This window comes from Podarcis liolepis (assembly GCF_965112155.1).
Source record: "Podarcis liolepis genome assembly, chromosome: 11".
NCBI classification, from domain to species: Eukaryota; Metazoa; Chordata; class Lepidosauria; order Squamata; family Lacertidae; genus Podarcis; species Podarcis liolepis.
The window spans coordinates 37,701,715-37,717,536 of record NC_139565.1 but is presented as its reverse complement, the minus strand read 5'-3'; the positions used below and the strand labels follow the sequence as shown (position 1 = coordinate 37,717,536).

Sequence of the window (15,822 nt, the reverse complement as noted above, 5' to 3'; positions counted from 1 at the left end):
ATTTCTTATTTCTTGGACTGGCTAGCAAGAGGAATAAACATAATTCTCAGTTGTAATCTGAGTAAATATCCTTTGTTCTATTAAGCATTCCTTATTTGACTCAATTTTTTTGGGGGGGGTAGATTATCCTTTCCTGTCATTGCATGACACATAAACATTTGACTCAATAAGCAGTGGACTGAGAGTTTTCTATATGCACTGCTGAAGGCTCTCCTGCAAGGTGCAGTCAAACAGCAATATTTGGGTGGGACTTTTCGGCACAGTACAGGTATTCATTTTATATGCCTAACACTAAGGCCTGGTTTAATAGCAACAATGGTGCCCCTAAAGACTTACTTGTGCAAAGCCCCACACTTTAAACTGAAGAATGGCCTGTGGATGTGAACTTACTCTGTAATGCAAAAGATTTTCCAAGTCTGTATAGGTGTCATGTGGATAACTGCATACAAGACTCAACACCTGTACATGTATTTGTCTTGGAAGACAACACTTTATGTTTGGCAGTCGTTTTTACCTTATGTAGGCGCATGAGAAAATGCCTTCTTTGAGGTGTCACCCCACTTGTGGAATTCCCTGAGGTATGATTGACAAAAAATCACTTAATTTCGGCACCGACGTGGCTGTTTTTTCTGGCATTTGCAGGATATTAGTTGTCAATTCAGGTTGATTCAGGTAGTTTCTTTGCAGTTTATTGATGGCTGGTTGAATCTGCAGTTTTCTCTACTCTCTTAACTGTTATGCTGGAACTGTTGTTTTAAAATTGATCTTTATTGTACACCACCGTGGAATGGATATGATGAAAAGCATTAAATAAATAAAATGGGGAAAAAATCAAATAAGAAAAAAGGACCATATTTGTGTGCACCCCAAGCCATTTTTTTATGTAAGATTTAAAAAAATAAATCTAAGAGAAAGCTAGAACTGATGGAGAAATATATAAGAAATACATCTTTAGGAGGGGGCTGAAGAAGTGTTTAATAGGACAATATTTTTATCCACCTACCCATTTTATGTGGTTCACCTTATACAGTTTGAAAGCCTCTAATAGGCAGTAGGTCTATGAAATGATTGTACTGTTGTGGTTAGGAGAGAGGAAAAGTGTGTGTGTGTAAGTCAGGCTGAGGGTAAAGCAGAGTTCTCAGACAATGCAGTACAGTTTTATGCTTTGGAGTTGAGTGCCATGTAGAATAAAACAAGCAGAACAATGGATTTACTGTTTATTGAAGCCTTAAAGGCAGATTTGGAGGGAAAAAGAATCAGGAATTAAGTTTTTAAGTTATTATTTTTATCTGCAGCAAAAATAGAGCACTCATCTTAACTGCCATCATGCAAATGAAGCTAAAAGAAAAATGTAGATTGCTGAAGAAACTTAAGGCACCAAACATCTGCATATCCTGAAAGGAGTTTTCAATGCTACTCACTAAAAAGCGGGGGGGGGGGGGGAATGCAGAGTAGTACTGAACTCTTTTGAAAAGGCAAACTACAATAAATGAAACAGTTCAAACTTTTCACTAAAGCTTTTATTTTGATTTTTATAAGTCTAGTAGTGCGTGTGTGCCAAAAGTGAGCATATTGTATTTTCCAAACAAACAGAATTCCATTTTTGCTCCCTATGCTCCCTCCTTCCCACCCCCAAGGGAACATACAACCTAACCTGCAAAAAAAGTTACTTCTCTCTTTCTCATTGAAAAACAGTAGAAAAAGTACAGCAGAATAGTTAAGAAAAGATACTTTGTTACATAATAAGTATTTTTTTTATAGTCTACTTCCACTGTGGGAGGCAGTGGAAGACAGGAGTGCCTGGCGTGCTCTGGTCCATGGGGTCACGAAGAGTCGGACACGACTAAACAACAACTTTGAAACAACTGGCATTTGCTCATACATAATGTTATTGCGTAGTAAGAATAAGAATAATTGCGTAAACAATACTAGAGGAGATTTCTGGGGCCGAAGGCAGAAACAATTTGAATAGAATGAAACATCTGGAGAAGCATTTATGGCCAAAGCCATGTTGCTTGGGGGGGGGGGGAGCTTTTAAAAACAAATTTACATTTTAAAAGCCTGATGATTGGCACCATAAGGGCAGTTCGTAACCATATTGTATTTGCCATTGAACTACCCTAAAGATTGGGAATCTAAAATATATTAATTTTATCTTAAAAGGAAGAACAATAAATACAATTCTATACATTCCAATTCAGAATTAAGTTCCCTTGAATTAAGTGGGACTTACTCCCAGGAAAGTAAGCATTGAATTGAAGCCTAAATAAACTTCAGTTGACAATGGTGAAAGTAAAGCTGTCTATAGAATGGGACTCTCTGTGTATTATGTATATTTGTGTGTAAAAATGTTCTCTTCAGTTTGCAGTTCTTGTAGATCATAACTGCAACTCAGATGCTTGAGATCAAAGTTAAGGAGTTTATAATAGGCTGCACTACTAGGCGTTTATTATCTATACTTGAGACTTCATCTTAAAATATTTGTGTAACTGACCTTATAAACTTGTTGACACATTATGGTTCATTCAAATGATTATCATATGATAAGCAAGCTTTCCTTTCCTTGATAAGCAACAAAAAATTATTGTACCTGATCCATGATAGCTATTTCTAAGAATCAGGGAACTAGGCAGAGGGCCTTCTCAGTATAGTGGTACCTCGGGTTACAGATGCTTCAGGTTACAGACGCTTCAGGTTACAGACTCCACTAACCCAGAAATAGTACCTCGGGTTAAGAACTTTGCTTCAGGATGAGAACAGAAATCGTGCTCCGGCGGTGGCAGGAGGCCCCATCAGCTAAAGTGGTACTTCAGGTTAAGAACGGTTTCAGGTTAAGAACAGACCTCCGGAATGAATTAAGTACTTAACCCGAGGTACCACTGTAGTGGCGCCGACCCTATGGAACACGCTCCAGGGATGGGGAAGATAAGGATCTGGCCTGCCTGCTGTAAAAGGTTCCCCTTCCCCCGCTCTGTTTGAACAAGTAATTTGTTACAGGGCTATCTGGTTTAAAAATAAAGAACCATACAGTAGACACACAGGCCGTCTGCTCATTATCCACCCCACCCCCCCGGTTATGGTGAGATGTCTTGTATTTCTATTTATAGTAATTCTTTATAAATTTGCATTTGTACATGTGCCCTCCTTTATTCTATTTTATGCTAGTGCATAACTGGCCACAATGTAGGGGGACCTGGGCAGAGGAAGATGGAGTATGCACAATTATAACATAACGTGAACCTGCCCAAATAGGTATATCTTCTCAGTAGCTAAATGTGGATAAACTGTTGTGTTGTTGTTGCTGATTTTGTATAATAGTAATTTTAATGGTTGGTATGCAGAAGCCTACAGGTGCAAAAGTTTAAAAAGTAATTTCCCTACAGCTTAAAAGGTTCTAAGACATATCTAGCCATCTCATGATGTTTTTGGTGGATGAAGCCAAATTCTCCAAGGCTAGTCATTTAAAGCCAGGATGTATTAAAACACCATTACTCATTAGGCCTTCAGTCCTGCACTCTGTCAACACACACATGTCCCATTGATTTTCTGTGTATGTGGATGTAATTATGCACAAGATGACTGCTTAAATAACTTTGCCTTTGGCTGGATAATTTATATCTATCACCCCAGTGCAGGAACTCCTGTGTTCAACGTTCAAACTATGAACAACATTTTGTCATCCACTGTTTAGCAAGAACAAATCCTTGACCTTTCTTAGCATGGACAGGAATAGAAACAGCAGAAGGAAGGTTTATCAGAAAGCCCATTCTTAAAATTAAAACAGGAAAGAAATGGAAATCCCATTAACATTGTGCTGAACAAGGAAAATTGCACATATCCTTTGTGTTGAATACTGTAATGTGTTTGTTTTGCAAAATTGGGGTTTGTGTCTGAAGTTTAAAAGCTGTTTATACTTAAGCTAAGGAAGTGTGTTTTCACTGTGTGATATATTTGATTAGTCTCCCTCTAGGGAGTTTTCTGCGGTAGTTAAATGGTGGTAATTTATCTAATAAAAGTGCTAAGTAGTATAAACTGGAGGCGGTTAAAGGTATTTTTCCATTCCTTCATTGGTTTCCGTGATTTTGAACTTTTTCTTGTGGGTTACTTATTCAAGTCAGTAAAAATTTGCTTAATATTATTTTTCAAAGTACTATCTATTCAGATATGTTTCTCACAACAAAGTTGTAACACATGTTACATTTAAATAAATTTATTACCATTTATAGTATTATAGGTTCCCCCTCCCCCCCAAGCAAGTGTAACTAAAAAGGTAAAGGGACCCCGGACCATTAGGTCCAGTCATGGACGACTCTGGGGTTGCGGTGCTCATCTCACTTTATTGGCCGAGGGAGCCGGCGTACAGCTTCCGTGTCATGTGGCCAGCATGACTAAGCTGCTTCTGGTGAACCAGAGCAGCGCACAGAAACGCCGTTCACCTTTCCACCCGAGCGGTACCTATTTATCTACTTGCACTTCGTGCTTTCGAACTGCTAGGTTGGCAGGAGCTGGGACCAAACAACGGCCCGTCACGGGGATTCAAACCGCCGACCTTCTGATCGACAAGCTCTAGGCTCTGTGGTTTAACCCACAGCGCCACCTGCGTCCCATAAACTAGGTGGGTGCTATTCAACTAAGTTTACTCAGAGTAGACCTACTGGAAATTAATGAACATGACTATGTTTGGGCCACTCCTTGATTTTGCTTCCTTCCCAACTGGCAAGTAGCAAATGTGTGTGTGTGTGAGAGAGAGAGAAAGAGGGAGAGAGGGAGGGAGAGAGAGAGAGAGAGAGAGAGAGAGAGAGAGAGAGAGAGAGAGAATAAATATATATCCTGAAGCCAAATACCCATTTAGATAGAATTGATACTATGAACAATAAACTACTATTTTACATGGCTTTGGTTGTTGCATACTGGATTATTTAACCAAGAAACAAGCCTGCTACAAAAGACTGCAGACTTAATTTGGAAATCTACACTTGAAACTCAGACTGACAGATTGGCTATGCATCCCTTGAGATTTTGTTAATTAAACAAGTGCCCTTCAAACATTGATTTTGGGGGTGGTGGTACACTCTTAAGTACGGCTAGTAGTTGGTTAATAAAACTGTAAGTAAAGATATTGGTGTAAGTAACTGAGTTAACCATCTTAGTTCAAAAACAAAAAATGGACCTATGCATCGTTGTGGCCAGCAAACATTTAAAATATGGCATTCATATGTTTGCATAAGACTAGCAGAATGTTCAGTAAAAGGACATGCATGCATGTGTGAGACTGATTTATTTTATTTTTATTCGGCCACTTTCTACAATAGTTGGATCCCTTTTGGTCTTTCCTGCCTCATCAACTTTCCCAGTTTCCCTTACTTTCTCAATTTCTTTTGATCCTCTGTCTCTTATCTTCAGACTTATCACTTAACTGCCCAGAGGACTCAGATCTCAGGGCACACCAGCTGCAACAATAACTTCAAAAGGCATGTTAAAGCAGCTTGTGAAAAGTACTCGTTCGTGCACAGACCTCTCTGTATGCTATTCTGTTTTTTATTTTCTCTGAACAGAGCTAATACAGATTAAGGAAAGATATATAGAACTAATCCAGACCAGTTTTCCTTTATGAACTGACTTAATTCAGTTGCCTTGTAATTGATGGCTCTTTGTAACCTAGTCTTCCAGTTAGTTTCAGGTGTGTTGGAATGAAGGCTGCCAAATTCAGGTTTACCCAAGATCAGATAGCTCATGGATAACCATCATGAAATGCCTGTAAAATGTCAGTTTGGGGAAGGACATAGTTGAATGAATCCACCTTTATTCAGTTCATGGTTTCTTTAAGGAGTTCTCATATTCTGCCTTGAAAACTAATGTCTGTGAATCATTTTATGAAAATGTTGGATTGAGTTTCAGACTTCTGGTTCCCGGTGGTGCATTAAATCCTTCCTTCTATTGGCAAGGAAGAAAGGGGGATCCTTTGTTTAGCCAGACAAATTCAAAAACTGTCAACTCCAGATGTTCTGAGAGAGACTCCAGGCAGGCCTTGCTACAGAACAGAGAATAGCCCTTGGGACTCTACTGTAGATACTGAGTTTCATTTAGTATTTTAGCGCCATAGTAGCAGCTGAAAGGAAAGGTGAAAATAAAGCAGTTGAATACAGTATACTATTAATGATGAGGGGTTGCTAATTATATATAAAATTTCTATCTTGCCTTTCTCCCAGTGCAGAAGCCAAAGTGGTTCTGCACTATAAATATTTTTAAAAGTAAGTAGCACTAGAAAACTATTTAAAGTGCACACACACACACACACACACACACACAAAAGTACAACACCCATTCTCAGAAGATCCTAGCACAACAACAGTTACTGGCCAAAGACTTGGTGGAACAAAAAAAAAGTATTTGTCTGCCAGTGGATGGAAAGCAGAGAGAAAGCCAACCTAGCCTCTTGTGGAAGAGGAGCTTCACAATCTGAGAACAGAGAACAGCTACCCAAAAGGTCCTCTCTTGTGTCCATGTCTGTGAAGGTGGCAGGACTGAGAGAAAATCTACCCTCTCAGAAGATATCAGGCTCATACAGAGAGATATGGTCCTTCAGATAGTATGAACCCAGGCTATGTTTAGATATATACTAGTTCTGATTGGAGGCCCTGCTGTTCTGAATGTATGTTTCCTTATTAATTGGGCATGAACAACCAGCAGTCTTATTTTCAGCATGGGGTGGCGTTATAATTTGAAACTTCTTAAACTGGGAGAATGTATATCTCCATCTATGTCTGTCTGTCTCTCTCCCCCCCCAAAAAAGCTAGATTTTAAAGAGTGATAGAATAAGCATGTTTTAGAGCAGTACTGGAATTATGTGTGATGAGTTTTGTAGAGTATATTACTTATTTGTTGTGCATTATTTCTTTTTAGTATACTGTTTCCAAGTTACCCTCTCCCCAACTTCTTCCACGGAGTTCCAGAAGGTGGTACTGGCACTGTTGCTCTCCATGCAAATTACATTGTGGGGTTCCACAAGGTTCAGTTTTGTCTCCTGTACTATTTAACATCTGCAGGAATTTTTCTGGGTGAAATCATCTGGAGTCGTTGGGTTTGATGCTTTCAGTATGGTGTTGACACCTAGCTGTTTTTCTTTTTCTCGTCCAATCTACATGTTGTAGAATCTTCCTTCATCAAGAATCTGGGACCAGTATTAGACTAGTTCAGCACTGGTTGCTAGTGTGTTTCTGGACCCATTTCAGGACTCTGGCTCTCTAGCTCATTGTTGGTCTATAAGTCCCATCAGCGCCCACCCCAGTTTGGCCAATGGTCAAAGATAACCAGTGTAGCCCAGCAATATTTGGAGGGCCACAGGTTAGTCATTACTGTCCACCACTGTCCAAAATAGGTCCCATTAGCTCAAAGGAATTTTTCTTCTCATTGTGTTCCATCCCTATTCCTAGGATCAAGATCTGCTAATGAATATCTGCTTTTTGGGGTTTCTGTCCTTTTTGGACTTTAGGTTAGTACCGTCTTCCCTAACCTGATCCTTCTCCAGATGTTTCGGACTAGAACTCTTGTCAGCCCCAGACAGCATGACCAGTGTTCAAGAATGATGGGGGTTGTAGTCTTAACAATGTATGGATGGTGCCAAGTGAGGGAAGGCTGGGTTAATATTTAATAGGAGTGAAACTCCTTAAGTTGAAGCCTCAACATTTTGGAATGCTGTTCTCTGGGAATGCTGTTCACTGGGAGATCTGTCTACCTGTCATCTTCTCTTGCTATTTTTCAAAGGCAGGCAAAGGCATTTTCATTCTATCGGGCCTTGGAAGCTTGGCTTTTAGATTGCCTCTCACTGTTTTCAATTTTTCTCTTTGCGCTTTATAGATTTATTTTGTTGCATTTTTAAATGGGTTGGATCCAGAGTACTCAGAGCTTGACTCATTTTTTTCCTTTTTGTCTCCAAAAGCTGCTTCAGGGGTTGGGGGCCTAGAAGAGTTGGGTAGATAATGCTTGGGGGCAGCTGGCCGGAAGGGGGAATTGGCTGCCAAAAAAGAAACCCTTTGTTCTCAGAAACCTCTGCAGATAACAAAAGGTCTGTAGAGAGCAATAGGTCCCAGGTTCAGTCTTTGGTATCTCCAGCTGTCAGGAGCCAGCGTCAGGAGTAGATCAGCCATTAAAAAAAAAACCTGGTGTCAGTGAAGTTAACTCTTTATTCAAAAAATAAAGAGGCAGGCCTAGTGCAGTGTTTCCCAATCTTTTTTGGGCAAAGGCACACTTGTTTCATGAAAAAAATCTCGAGGCACACCACCATGCCAGATGGGGAAAGGTCACTTTTTACTTATGTAAAAAAAAATAAAAAAATAGTAACAGCATAGAAGGTAATGGTTAGGCTAGCATCCCTCTTCCAAATATGCTAGGTTTTTATTTGCAGGGACTGTTCTACATGGGAAAGCATTCAGCACTGTCATTCTCCCATCTGCCATCTGAATTGGTACTATTCTGGGTCAACTTACTCTGCTGCATGTGTAGATGAAAATGGCACCAAGTGTGGGGGAGGGGGCAGAACAGGTTTCAGATACAGGATATTAAGCATACACGTACTTCAGATTGAACTGGTTGCTTGCTTTGCAAGTTTTCATTTCCCAAATGACTGCCTTGGCAAGCGCAATACCTACCAGGCTCAACGCCGGTCTCGCGCTGCCGCTTCCCGCGCTCTCAAGGACCCGGGAGGAGGAAGGCGTGAAGGGAATCCCGAAGGCACGAAAACCTCGCGCATGCGCAGGCCTTCCGCCTGCGACAGCCTAGTAGGCCGGCCGAAGCGAGCGGCGATGGGATGTGGGAGGGAGCTCGCTCGCCGCCCCGCGTGTGCCTATGTGGGGCACGTTACAGCCCCGTGACGTCAGCGCCACGCAGGCAGCCAGGCAGGCAGACGGCAAGAGCCCCGCGCTGGGCGGCCTCTCCTCGCCGCCGCCGCCCCGCCTCTCGCCGCCCGCCTCGCCCGCCTCCCTCCCATGGCACACCAGGCAACGTCTCGCGGCACACTAGTGTGCCGCGGAACACCGGTTGGGAAACACTGGCCTAGTGAACCCAGCAACTCTCCCCAGAAGGTTTTGCACCAAGGAGGCAGTTGCTAGGGATGAAGGTCCCCACCTTCCCACTTCTCTCTAAGATTTCCCTCATGGGTGTAGTTAGGGGTTTTTGTTGGGTGGGGCAGGCTATTGTTAGAGGGGGTAGAATTTCAGATTTGTACTGATTTTTATTGATGGGGGACAGCTGTCCCCCCCCCCTTGACTATGCCCATGGCTTCTCCCCCAGTTACTTCCTTAGCAGCCTAAAGCTCTGGCGTCTTGCCTCTCTTTGTTCCACCTTCTTCATTTCTCTGCATATTTTGGGAGACCAGGGGGGAGGAGAGCTGGTCACAGCAAGAGGGGGAAATTCCCTGGCTTCTTCAACTGCCTGCCTCCACATTCAGCCCCTTGACCCTCCCTCCTGCTTCTGCACTCTGCCACAACCTTCTCCTGCTCACCAAACCCTGTTACCTCTTGAGTTTCTGACACTTTCTCTTCCCAGTCTGCCCCCTCTTCTCCCTTTGACCACTCACTGTTGTCCCAGCACCAGTCTCTTGGCTCTGAGCCTTCTTTCCTTGGGGGTTCTCGAGCTGGTGCCTTCCACCACCTCTCTGTGCCCAACCAGAAAGGAACAGGAATGACTTCTGTCTGAAATTCAGGTGGGCTGCTGTCAATCAGGCAACCTCACTCAGTATTGTATATCCTGATTGACAGACTAGAAGCTTCTTAATTTTTTTAGTTGGATTCAACAGTCTGTATTTAATTGGCATATTCACAATTCTCTCTTTCTCTCTGTGTGTGTGTTTATAAAAAGTAATACCAATAGTATATGGGAACTGCAAAACACAATTGCATTGTGGAGTGCTCCTGTTAATGGTGCCAGAAGCAAAAAGCCTGTTCCGCAGTGAATCTTAACAAATTTGTTGATTCTTCTGCAGAAAACTGTAGCTTCTGCAGAAAAGAGGCCTTTGTTTCAGGCAAACATATGCAAAAATCATATGGGAGGTAATGCACTCCAGCCCACATCCAGTGTGCTGTAACAGTTAGAGAACAGATAGCCAAAATAGTGTCCTCAGATGTGTTGGACTCTAGCTTCCATCTGGGCTCTCAGCCAGCATGACCAGTTGTCAGGAATGATGGAAGTTGTAGTCCATTAACATCTGGAGTTGGTTGTTAAGCTAGGCCTGTGGAGACCTAGGTTTGATCCTTGGTTGGCTTTAAGTAAAGCACTTTTGGTCATCCTGGGCTCTTTATGCTGTTTAAAACCAACTGGTCATACATGGTTGTTGGGAGAATAACATAGAACATAACTAAGGCAGGGATTTAAATATGAAAAATAAATGAAGTATGCATATAAATAGTTGAACAGTTATAACAGACTTTTTAATATCCACTTGCCTTTTCATCTGGGGTGGTCAGATGAAACCAGTGAAGAATACAGTATATAGGGCAGACTGCAGGTTTGGAATCAATATTTGAATGTTGTTTTGCTTTGCCTACATGGAGAAGATAGCAGAGTAAGGCTCAGGCTAGTAAAATTGTTCCTTCCTAAAGTGCTGCAGGTTACTTGCAGGGAAGGTTTTTACAAGGGTGTAAATTCTAAAATGCCACCTCACACATGCCTGCAACCTGAACCCTCAAATTCAATGCAGCCATTCAGTCAGGTGCTTGATAAATCCACATATTTAGTGACCCAAGCAGGTAGCAAATATGGAAAGTTTTAAGTGAAGGGTGGGTAATTAATTCAAAAGCAACATCGTTGTATGCTTTGTGCACATGAGTCTTGGTTCATGTGTGTTCCATACCTTCTTCTCCCATGGGAGGAATGAGGACTTTGACCATGTTTCATTTAACTTTCCATTGTTTAGATAAATGGATAAACCAGAGATCATGGTGTAAAACAAACTCTGGTCAGTTTCCAAACAAGCTGCTTGTTTAACCAACCAGAGTTAGTTTTAAACTACAGTATCTGAATTGTATGCAATCCAGGCTTCATGGAAAGCAAAACTAAATTCTTCTAAACTTATCCTCTTGACCACATGGAAGGAAGAGAGTGGGTTTAGTGATATTTGCAGTTGTTACTTGAGAAGCAGGCCTTCTGAAGTTTGCAAGTGCTTCTAAATTATCATGCCTAACCTCACAGTGTTTGAGATAAGCTGTAAATAAGCCAATAACTACTTTTACTTCCTACAGGCAATGCACAAAGAGGAAGAATTCAGAGAATCAAAAACAGTACTTTCATTAGTTTTAGCAAGATTTTAGGGTCAGGAAAACATCCCCTTTTGAGTTTCAGCAGAAAATTCCAGGAAGCCAAGGGTAACTTCCTACATGGTGTGGGGGCCCTTCGGAATTTCCTTTTTTAAAAAAAAAGAGAGCTCATGTTCCCATAGGAAAAAGTCATGTTTTAACACTGCGGTGATACTTGCACATGACTTAACATTCTCCAATAACTCCAAGATATATAATGGTGCATTTCACCTTTAATATGGGAATGCAGAAAGCTTGAATTTGGATAACAAAACAGTTGAATCCACATGGCCCAAATGGCAGGCCTAGATATGCAGCTTCCATTTGATTCTATAAGAGTTGGGTAATCGCACTGAGTTCTCACCAGGATAAGTGGCCCATCTAGTCCAGCATCCTGTTCTCACAGTGTCCAACCAGATACCTGTGCGAAACCCACAAGAAGGAACTGAGCACCACAGCACACTTCCCTCCTATGGTTTGTAGCAACAACTGGTATTCACAGATAAGGGTGTACTTCATAAAAAAGACACAAGCTTGTGAGCTTGTAGAATTAGCCTACAAGCTATGAGTACCTAGTTAAGATTACAGGTACCTAGTAAATCTTGTTTTTGAAGACAAACTTGTCAAGATAATACAAAATGCAAAACAGGCTGTTTTTCTCCTCCTTTGTCATGTATATACATTCGTATTGTGTGCATATGTGATGACTATTCTTTTATAAACTATCAGTCTTTCTGAAACAATAGAATAGAATAATAGGAGAAGAATAAAACTGAGGAAAATAGCATGTCCTCATCTGGAGTACTTCATGTAGCCTGTTAGTCATTTATACAGCATCGTCTTAACTAGATAAAATGGCCAAACAAATCCATTTCAGAGAATAAGATTTAGCTTGGCAGAGTGCTCTGCCTCAGCTATTGAATAAGGGCATTTATCTTCACCACCTTTCTAAAGCTGATGACAAAGAGCCAATGAAACTATAAAGATTCTGTTTGTTTTATTACAAGAAGAACAGACTGTAATTTTTTATGAAAATACTGAAAAGACTGTAGCAACATTTAAACACTCTGCTCTAGTGTGATCCTAGAATGACAAAAAACACATTAAAAAAGCAAAGAAAAGGTTCTTTGTGGTGAACTCTAAACCACAGTTAACATTCCCACTTTCCTTGCGGTTGGATATTTCTCCATCTACAAAAATGAGTGCAATGTTAACTCCTTCAAAACAGTGGCAAAAACCATCTCCAATTTCTCTTCATGGCATTGGAGAGCAACCATTTTTGCAAGTTTTGTTTTGAAAACTGTTTGGGTGAGCGGTAGATCTCCCTGTTCAGAGGGCTATGAAAATCAAGGGCAGTTCTCTAGAGGCAGAAATGCCAAAGGGGTAAAACAGAGTACGCTGCTTTAGTTTGTTAAATCTAGTCATAACATCATGTAATTGAGACGAATGAAAGGCCTTCAGTTTTTCACAATAACTCAATTTTTCTTTTGTTCTTGAGATCTGAGTTGACTCTTGAAGTATAATAGTTCTTGGTCAGTTAGAGGAAAAAATAAATTAGCACACACCCAGAGTTAAGTCCCATGCATCTCAGTGTTTAAACACGCCTGGCTATTCTTAAAATATGTACCCAATATATTTAAACATTGATTCTTTTAAAAAAACAGCCCGCTGTATATGCAGTTATACTGAAGCTATGATAGAAGCTGAATGTAATTTAAAACTGCCACATTGGTGTGGTTAAAGGTTAGCCATTTTTCTGTTCTCTCATGGATATGAAGGTGTATATCTGAGGCAGTTGGCCAGTGTGAGACTTAATACCTCCAACTTGTACTTAGTGATCTAAAACCCAAGCTTCAAATATCCCAATAAAAGAACAGATGATCTTATTGAATGTTGACAGTCTAGCCAATGGTCTTGCCTAATGCAATTTTCAGAAGTATAAGGGAAGACAGTTCCCATAATTCTTTGGAAGGAACCATGTGCTTTAAAGTGTGTGTTGAATATGCTTTAACTGCATTCTGTGGATCTGCCCAGAACTAGGTTGGGTTATGTCTTCTGGCAGCCTCATGGGGTCCAAAAGGTTCAGGGAAAGGGATGCACAGGAATCTGTTAAGCGTCTGCTACGTGACAGGTTCCTTAGACTAAGGAACAAAGCTGAAGGAAGCAATTCTCTAAGGACATCTATACCCTTCTTAGCTCCCCAGCTGTTCCAGCTACACTGATGAACTGCAGTATAATTACCATTATTTGGGCTGGGCTGTAGAGCAGGAAAGACCAGACCAATAGCTTCCTCTGCCAGAAAGCTGTTCCACTGGCACTGGTCCCTGGTTTGAATCTCCTGGTGACTTAACTGAGAGCTTAAGTAGTGATTGACATAGTATTGACATAGTATTTAGCTGCCTCTAGCTTTTGCTGCACTTCTCTATAAATCTCATGCTGTATATGAAATACTTTCATACTGCGTTTTCAAATTAGCCTCTTTAAAGTCAGTGTTTGCTACATTGCTTTTTATAATATTTTTCATTGTTGCTTTGTTCTGCAAAGGTTACAGAAAGTTCAGTGCTATTTCCTTGTTTGTTAAGTAAGTACACCAGTTGCCTTGCCATATCTCCTGGTAGTTGAAAAGAATATGTTTAGTCTGAGGTACATAGGTAAAAATTTCAGACAGATGTTTCCTATAAACATGGAAGCTGAGGGTTGCTTTTGTTCCCCTGAATACAATATGGGGCATATGCTGAGTTGTGAAATGATTTGCCCATGCAAACGGCTGCTTATTTAATGTAAACTTTTGTCTGGTGTGTGGGATTTCCTTGCTTGTTTTGTAATGTGGATTGCTGTGTTATAACAACAGAACTCATTTATTTTGTAAGAGGTAGGAAGCAAAACAAACTGCAGCGCAGAGTGTGAAAGCAAAGGAGGCATTTGTTAAGGAAACAGACAAAGGTGTCTACCTTTCCGTTCCGTATCACTTGCTTACTTTCATTTTTTAAAACAATAGTAATAGAAGAAGAAGAAGAAGATAGCTCTACATTGTTGATAGTCTAAACCCACAGTCCTATGCATTTTTAGTCTAACCAAAGAACAGTTTGTATTTTCCCTTTATATGTGTATATTGATATTAAAATAGCCTTCAGTAGCCATCACTATTAGAAGAAATACATCAGTTGCCTTCAGCATAGTGCTAAGTAATTCCTTGTGTAATTAAGCTACTTCCACTTTGGCAATGGGACTCTCTTCCCATCACCACCACCATACACTCCTTCCAGGTGCATGCCAACATCTGTCACAGAGGTTCTTCCAACTCTCCAGATTAGATCTGTGGATAGAGAGAAGAGGAAAGGGTGGAAAGTCCTGTTGCACAAGTCATTCCCCTTATTTAAAAGAATACTGCCCAATAGTATTTGCGGTACATGAATTAACAGAGAAAATATAGTTCTGGGCCAACACCACTGTGTGTCAGCTGGTGCTGCTCCTTCCTTTACACCCCATGACTATGGGTACAATCAACCATTGTGATCTTACAGCACAACTTGGATTCTTAAGATTGATCTTGTGCTCAGGAGTTGGCTGTTAAATCTTAACTGTATGTAAGCCATCTGGAAAATCTCATTACTGAAATCAAATACTTCAAAAGGAAGAACTAAGTTTAGCACTTCATGTGTTAAGTTATCATACATGCTGTGAAATATCCAGAATGTTAATTTTTCAGTGAAGTAAACAGGTTCTGCTAATGAAATGTTTTAAAATTTGGAGCATGCACTGTGAAATGCTGAGTGATTTCTTAACTGCTATACCTATATTTTTACATTGCATCTAAATTATTTTCCCAGGTATATCCTGCATTTATGAAGGGATGCAAAGTTTCAACAAAAGAAATACAAAACAGGTGAGTAAACTGGAGGGTACTTTTTTCATGTGCTGAATAGCTCTGCATGTAACTTGGGGGATGATGTAATGAGGAACAATCCATCAGATTATGTGATAGCAGTAGAAATTAGACTGATAACATTTGCATTATAGAAGTCTTATGGTGAACGTAACATTTCTTTACTGAAAGCTGCCCACTACATTCCATTACCAGGTGCTGGTAGCCTGGGGGGGGGGAGTTCTTGTGCTTGACATATGCAACTTGTTCAGCCATTGAGGAAACAAGATGCTGGACGAGATGGGCTGTTGGTCTGATCCAGCAGACTCTTCTTCTGTTTTAGGTTCATTTTTAAAAATTCGAATTGAAACACTTTGTATCCAAATATGAAGTTTGAAGTCGCTTGACCAGGCAAGCTTTCACAAGTTTTCTACACAGCAGAAAAGATTGAGGATGGTCTTCGCAGAGGTTGTTCTTCCTCTTGACAATTGTCCTAACCCTTCTCTTTTACTATACTTTTAATGATGAATTTGCAGGGTGGTGTTCATCTCTACTTGAAAAGGTATTTACCTAGATAGGTTGCTTGTTTTGCCTGGCTGCATCATTGATTGTTTTGTTTTTTTTAATTACATTTTTATTCTGTTTTTCCTCCAAGAGCATTCAGGGCAA

General features: G+C 40.6%; 1 protein-coding gene across 2 annotated transcripts in view; it reads left to right on the top strand.

The window, feature by feature from the left end:
• LHFPL2 (LHFPL tetraspan subfamily member 2) overlaps positions 1-15,822 on the top strand; it is a 105,122-nt gene that overhangs the window by 27,068 nt on the left and 62,232 nt on the right. For both annotated transcript variants that reach the window (XM_083465547.1, XM_083465548.1), the window contains exon 2: positions 15,119-15,174. The gene's annotated coding sequence lies outside the window, so the exon portion shown is untranslated. The remainder of the gene's footprint in view (positions 1-15,118; positions 15,175-15,822) is intronic.